Raw genomic sequence first — 7,714 nt, 5'->3', positions numbered from 1 at the left:
TTGTGCTTCATTTGGATATTTTCTGTTAATCTTTCTTTCAGTTTACCAATCTTTGTTCTGTTGTATCTAATTTGCTGTTCACTCCATTCACTGAGTTAATTTAAGATACTTTATTTTTTTCTTTTTAGTTTTAGAATATCTAGTTGATTGTTTTAAAATCCAGATTCTAATTCTTTGGTGAATTTTCCATCCTTTCATTCATTTTCTCTACTTTTCCTACAGTTTATTTAATATATTGATCATAGTTATTTATTTGCTAACTCAAAAATCTAGATCAGTGGTGGGTTTATTTGTTATCTCTTTTTGTTCTGTTGATTTAGATCATATGGTCTTGTGTTTTTTCTCCTGTCTAATAATTTTTGACTGAATTAATGGTTTTATGTATAAAAGAACTGTAGTCACTCAACATAATTTTATCTTCCATTAGGGAAAGTTTCCTCTTAACTCTGTTATGCAGATAGAATGAGGTGGTGATTATCTCAATTCATTCAGGGACTGAGTTTAGCTGGATCTCATTTCAGAATTTCTTCTTCTACCCTTAGTTTGTTCCTATTCCTACGGCAGTCTCTCCCAGACTCTTGGCTGAGAGTCTGGTTTTTGTATCCTCAGCCTGAAGTCTGAAGAAGATTCAGCTCTTCCCTCCAGTAGCTTTCAGCTTAATTTTTTATCTTCCTAATGTGTATAACTTTAAAATTCACAAATGTCTTAAGGAAATGGAGTCATATATTTGAAGTTTTCTTTACCTGGCAAATTTTTAATTCCTAAGCACTGTGAGATTTTGGGAACTTTCTCCTGCCTTCTAGAAGTTTTTGGCCTGAATAACATTTCTCCTAAACAACACCAGAATTCCAAACATTTCCCTTCAGGAAAAACCGGTTGTGTTTAGGTTTCCTCAAGTTTTTATTTTGTCACTCCGGTTCTATATGACAGCTAAGTTTGCTGGTTTCTCTTTCCCACATCACAGATTCTCTGATTGAGCCAAGTTTGATCAACTTGTGGCCAGGACTTAAAGATGTCCCCAGAGAAAAAAATTACTGGCCATTGCCGGCTCACTTCAGAACATTGTTCCCTTCTTTGGAAGTTTAGTTCATTTACTCTCAATTGCTTTTAGTGCTCTCTGATGCCTTGCAAAATATTTTAAAATATTAACTTATTCACTTTTTGTCAGTTGCCACAGAGAACATCTTGGTCTGCTGTGTTTTACTTCATCCTATCTAAATATGAAAAGTTCTTGTCCTCACACTTCTCATTTTCTTCATCGTTTGTATACCATTGTTCAGTACTTTGCTCTGAAGATGATTATAATATTTTTATCTAGAAGTTATCCATATGAAACTAAGTTAGTTGTTATTTACTGTATTTTCAAGAATTACCTGACAAGCATTAATTGAAGAACAAAAATTCTATTTATTTTCTACTTATCTCTAGGACTGACTTTATATACTCCCTTTGCTGTAGCTTTCCCTGATGCCCCTGGTTGGACATAAACTCTTCCTTTCAGAAACTCCACATCACCTTATTTATATATCTCTATTGCACATATACCCTGCATTATAGTTACTTATATTTATATTCTTTATAGGGCACATCATAGTGCTTTGTCCATAGTGAAAGGAATAAATGAGCAAAAACTGACAGCATTATACTGGAGATACTTTCTGGGATACCAAAAGAGTTATTAACTATTCATCCTCATCATTTGTGAAGAGATCCCCTAAGATTCAATGGATTCAATGTCTGTGAATGTTTTTTTGGGCTAGAGGCCAGAATTATACCAGTACTATTTCATTTGTGTACTGGGGCAAAGATTTTCAAAATGGTAAGGTTTTATTACAACTGAACAAGGGTTTTTGCATTAAAGTTTGGCTTTCACAGTCATTAAATAGAGGAAACATGGTTAATGTGACAAAGACAATTATCTTGCCCATACTTATAGGCAGAGGCTATTGTAGAGTTTGTCATATTGATAGCAGTCAGAATTGTCTTTGAGGAAATCCATGTACAACTTACATTTTCAAGATTATGAGCATAAAATTTCTGAGTCAGAAATAACTTTGCTACTTCACAGATTCTAATAACTCAAAGATCAAACTCTTCCCATTTATTGAGCACAACTATAGGCAAAGCACTGTGGGAAAAAAACATTTTAGGCATTATCCATTCTACACCAAGGGGATTAGTTAAAATAAGGCATAAGTATGTCATATAATGCCATCAATATAATAAAATATATGATTCATGCTATATAAACCTTATAGGTAGTAAATATTTTAAGGATTTAAAGGAGATGATGACCATACTAGGTATTTGAATTATATTTTCTCATCAGACATGTAACATCAAGGGCCTCGCTTTTCCTTCTTTTCTTTTTTTTCTTCCTATGAATCGGCTTAATGTGGCCAATGGTGTTGGAAAATAAATAAATACATTTAATATGGCATCCTATCCCAGCTGGTTTTAATAGTCTAAATTGCTTTTAAGAAAAACTTGTAGGACAAGTAGAGAACTTCCTGCCAAACTGTATAAATGCCATCTGGCCTGAAGTGGGATGTTGGTGGTCTAAGTCCATTCACAAGGAAACTACAAGTTACCACAACTATTCTGGAAGACCCTGGAGGTGAGGGGAGCTGCAGCATTTCTCATTAGAAATGTTAAGTGAGGAAAAGGGACTGGAGATGAACCGAATAAGCAATATCTCTGGAGACAGCTTTTATGTATTTCAAAGTGTTTGTTACAGTGAAGCAATATTAGCAGTGGGTGGAACATGAACTGTAGAGTGCAGTTGGTGGGAAGGAGTCAGAAAGAACACATAAGAATGCTGTTTGACGACTCAATGACACCAGTACATAAATCAAAATTTGCCAATGCTTGAATGTTCCTTTGGCACACTATGAAATTATTAAAAATTACTATAAAGACCACCTAGTCACATGGAAACATGCTTGTAAAATGGTAAAAATTTAAGATATCAAGATATAAATTCAGTTGCATAAAATGCAAAATGTCAAATGAAAAAGATGGATAAGAGTTCAGACCCCAAAGATAAAAGTTATTATACTATATGGTGGACTAAAGGTATTTTTCTCTTTCCTCTTGTATTTCCCAGAGTGTCCATAATTTGGTTATATCATGTTGATAATTAAAAAAAATAGTGCCTTTATTCAATAAATATTTTATGGCATTATGTTGTTGTTTTTTTTTTTCAAAGGCACATCATATATTCTCTCTACCTCTAGTAGAGAGGGTAAGACATAAAAGTCTCACAGACAGTATGAGATAGATAAAGTAAGAAAGCCATAGTAAGTCAGATGAAAAATATCACACAAGACTGTTGTGATCATGAAGGCTTAATGAAAGCAGTGGAGTTTGAACAAGACCTTGAAGGACATGATTTTAATAGATAGTGTTGAGCATGAAATGGCATTCTCTGTGGAGAAAATGCACAAGCAAAAGGGCAAAGATGGAAAAGCATAGCTGTGTTTGTGGAAAAGCAAGGATTCACATTGCTCAATGAACACAGAAGGAAAGAAAAATGTCACCTAGAAGTGAGGCTGAGGCCAGATTTTAAGGTATCTTTCCTGCCAAGGGAAAAGTTGGACTTTGTCGTTGCATCCAGGTAGCTGATCTGCATATTTCACTTTGAAGTTCACAAGATGCAAAGTGTTCACATTCTTTACATATGATTTTCATGATGATGGTTTGAATAAGAGATTATCACTCCATATACAGATGACGAAACTCAAGTTGGAGAAAGTCCATGACCTCTGAAGATCACAGAACAAGTTCCTTTTGCCCACTCTTCACATCCCTGTAGCTAATTTACACCAACAAGACAGCATTTGCCATGATGCATCATCATTCATTGTTCACTGTCCCCTCCAGCACATCTTCATAGATGGCAAATGTAGACAAACAATTCACCAATGACTTCAAATGGTTGACTTAAGAAGTTTCTTTGTTGGCAGGAGAAGATGGTGGTTAGAGGATGACTTAATCTTAAAGCCTTGGTTTGACTCCTAGCTCCATTACCTATCAGCTGTCTGACCTTATCAAATAGTGTACTCTTCCTGAGCTTAAGTGTCCTGACCTTTAATATATGAACAAATATTTACCTCATGGAATTGTTCAGAAGAGTAAATGAGAAAACATGTATAAAATGCTGGCATAATACCTGATTTATAACAAGCGTTAAATTAGTGGGAGTGTTATGGTGTTATAATATTGTTGACATAACTTTGATTCATAAACAATTCTTATTTCTTTTGTTCCTTTTTCCTAATTTAGTTCAATCAGTTTCCAAATGTCCCTGATTTTTTTAAAAGATTTAATTTGTTTGAGAGAGAGAGAGAGAGAGAGAGAGAGAGAGAGTAAGAAATCACAAAGTGGGGAGGGGACAGGCAGAGGGAAAGGTAGAAGCAGGCTGCTCTATACAGGGCTCCATTCCATGACCCATGAAATCATGACTTGAACCAAAGGCAGCTGCTTAACCAACTGAGCTACCCAGATCCACCTCCCCCCAAATATCCTGGATTTGAGTGACTTGATTGGGAGCAAGAAGCCACTATCTCTCTAAATGTAGGATGACTTCATTCCACAGCCGAATGTTTACCTCACTACCCCTTACCCCACCACCTAACTCCATGTGTCATTTTGTCATACATAGGGGATTTGAAAGGCCTCAGAGGAAGAGTCAGCCTAATAAATGAAAAACAAAAGGGGAGGTTAGAATCAAGGACCACTTTACCTGAAGTTATATAATTCTTTTTAGCTTGAGGAGTGGACAGTTCTACATGTTAACTCACTCCAGTCATCTTGTTTTTAGGATCATTAGTGAGCTAAAAGCACTAAGGTAATACTAATGTTAAGAATTGGCATTTACTGTGTCCTTAATATATGCCAGACAATAACCTAGAATAAAATGAGCCACTTAAACTTCAATTTGTAGAAGACTTCTTTCTTATTCTGATACCATTGTGTTGCATTTTTAAAGCATATTTTTCTTATTCATCTGTAAAAATGAACTTTTTGTCATTACACCAAGACTGTAAACTCAACAAATGTAGAATACCTCCATCAAGAGCCCCATCCAATCCTTGGCCTGTATTTATTGTACCAACCAGAGCAGAACTGTATGGATACATCTACACAAAGAAAACATACTACTTAGTTTCTTTTTATGTTGACCTTTCTGCTTCTTTTCATTGCCATTTTCTTTTCTTTTTTAAAAAAGATTTATTTATTTTAGAGAGAGAGTGAGTATGAGTGGAGGGAGAGGCAGAGGGAGGGAACCTTAAGCAGAATCCACACTGAGCATGGAACCCTACACAAGGCTTGTTCTCATGACCCTAAGATCATGACCTAAGCTGAAACCAAGAGTGAGACACTTGACCGACTGAACGACCCAGATGCCCTGCCATTTCATTTTCTATCACAGTTTCAACATTCTCTAGATCAGATGCCTCTAGGAAGTCAGGCTTGATCAGTCATGATCTTCCTGGTACTTCATATATGTGACCTCAGTCTATCAAGATACCCACCAATGTGTATTAATTGGCTTTGGGAATGTTTTGCCAACCTTATTTTAGCTCACTTGCTATTTCATTTAAAAAATACTTTGACCTAGAGAACCAAATTTAATAAGAACTCTGACATTTATAGTGATGTCTTCTGGGATGTGTTCAATAAATACTTGTTACTTATAATGTTGATAATGATGACAATTTGTTAGGTGATGTAAATATCAAACAGCTGGAAAAATATGCATTTGGCCCTAATAGGGGAGCACAAATACAGGTACTAATTTTAAGCCTAGAAACACAGCTTCACTGACTAAAAAATCTGGTTCCTATGCTCACGCTCCTGGTTTTTGCCAGTCTAGTTATGGACTTAAAGTAGGCGGTTCCTTGGGATTAGGAAAAAAACAAGTTTTTGCTTGACTGTCCATATCTGGTCAGTACTAGAGATTTTGGGAATTCAGGGCATTTGGAAGAAGCCCTGCAACAACTAGCCGATTGACTCAGGAGAAGATGGTAACAGAGGCTACCATAGAGAGCAAGCATGGAAAGCAGGACATCCAGTAGAAGAACACAGAAACTCCATTACTCTTGTTTTCATGGAATATTCGGAGGGATCATATGATCCTTTCATCATGAGTTTAATCATCAATGAAGGCACACTTGCTGGGAAGAATTAAAGTAAATTATTTCCAGCTTGCAGGCTTTAGGAAATAGCTTCCAGCCCTTCACAGCTCTTTGCCTAGAAGGTTGCCTAACTTCTACCTTCAGCTACATGCTTCAGTTTCTTCTACTATCTCCCACAGCCTCTTTCCTCACCCTGCACTTCATTTTCAGATTTTTAAGAAGAAAATACAGTTAAATACTGTTTTAAGATGATTTATCCAGTTAAGTGGGTGATTCGCTTATTCTTTAGCAAGTGTGCGAGTACTGTTTAACACCTATGGTGCCTCTAATAATCTGCATAAATATTTAGTTTCTAGATCTTAGATAATGTATACCTCATTACAGCACTCTTGCAGTGGACAAATTAGATTCTCCTCATGACTTTAAAAAAAATAATTTTTTTAAGTCAGCTTTACACCCAACTTGGGGCTTAAACTCACTACCCCAAGATCAATAGTCACACACTGCACTGACTGAGGCACCCCCTAACTGATAATTTTTAACTCACTATTTTTTCAGAAGCATTCCATAATTTCTCTGCATTGTCCATACCATATATGTTTACATATTGCCAGGAAGCTAAATAAACTTGAAAAACATATCAGCAGAATAACAATAGTTAGGCACTTACATATTGTAAACCTTTGAACAATCCACCGTAGAGATTCATACATATGCCTTATAAGTAGGAATATGAGGCAATTGAATTAGTACATAAAGTTTTTATTTAAAGTTTTCCCCTTCCAAGCAAGCTTCATTTACACATTCTAATACTGTACAAAATTTACAATCTCTGTGACTTATGTACTCACTTTTCACTTCTAATAGTGTGTGCTTTTCTGAAATACAGAAAGCTTTACTTATAGTTATCATAAATGCTCTTATTTATTTTGGCTAGAAATAAAAAATAAACAAAGAACAAGTCTAAGGAAAGCGAATATCCTCATATAAACTGTGACTTTCAGAAGAAATGGTAGCAGTTGACGATCAAAGGTTCTGAAGCTGACCTTGTTCTCTTCATGATGCCAGCTAGGATTTTCCCCACAAAGTGCTGTCACTTTTCTTTCCTTCTCTATATCGTTATGTTTTCAAGGAAAAAGAAATGAAAGTTGATTGCACTGGAGATAGATATATATATATATATTTATATATATATTTTTACAACGGATCCTTTGGATCTGAACATACAAATAAATACAAAAACAACAAAGATTGCACTTTACTGTAGAAACGGCGTTAGATTCCAGTACACACCCATCTATCTGGACATGCTCCGCAGTGAAAGCGTATCACCAAGGCATTTTTAATCTGTGCCTTCCTCAGGTTGTTGTTTGGAATGACACATTTGTTGAGGGGTTCAACAACACCTCTGGGTGATCAAAGAATATTTTAGACTAGTATTTACTCCTAACTGCTGCTGTTTCAGCTCTGAAGGGCTTGAAAATAAAATTCATGTTCCTTCCGGTTTTGCTTTTTTGACTGGCCACACTGAAAAGTATCTCATGCTGTCCTGACCTTCTCCTAAATTCCTCATG

The sequence above is a fragment of the Nyctereutes procyonoides genome, unplaced genomic scaffold, assembly GCF_905146905.1.
Source record: "Nyctereutes procyonoides isolate TBG_1078 unplaced genomic scaffold, NYPRO_anot_genome, whole genome shotgun sequence".
NCBI lineage: Eukaryota > Metazoa > Chordata > Mammalia > Carnivora > Canidae > Nyctereutes > Nyctereutes procyonoides.
Note: the sequence above shows the minus strand (reverse complement) of the source record.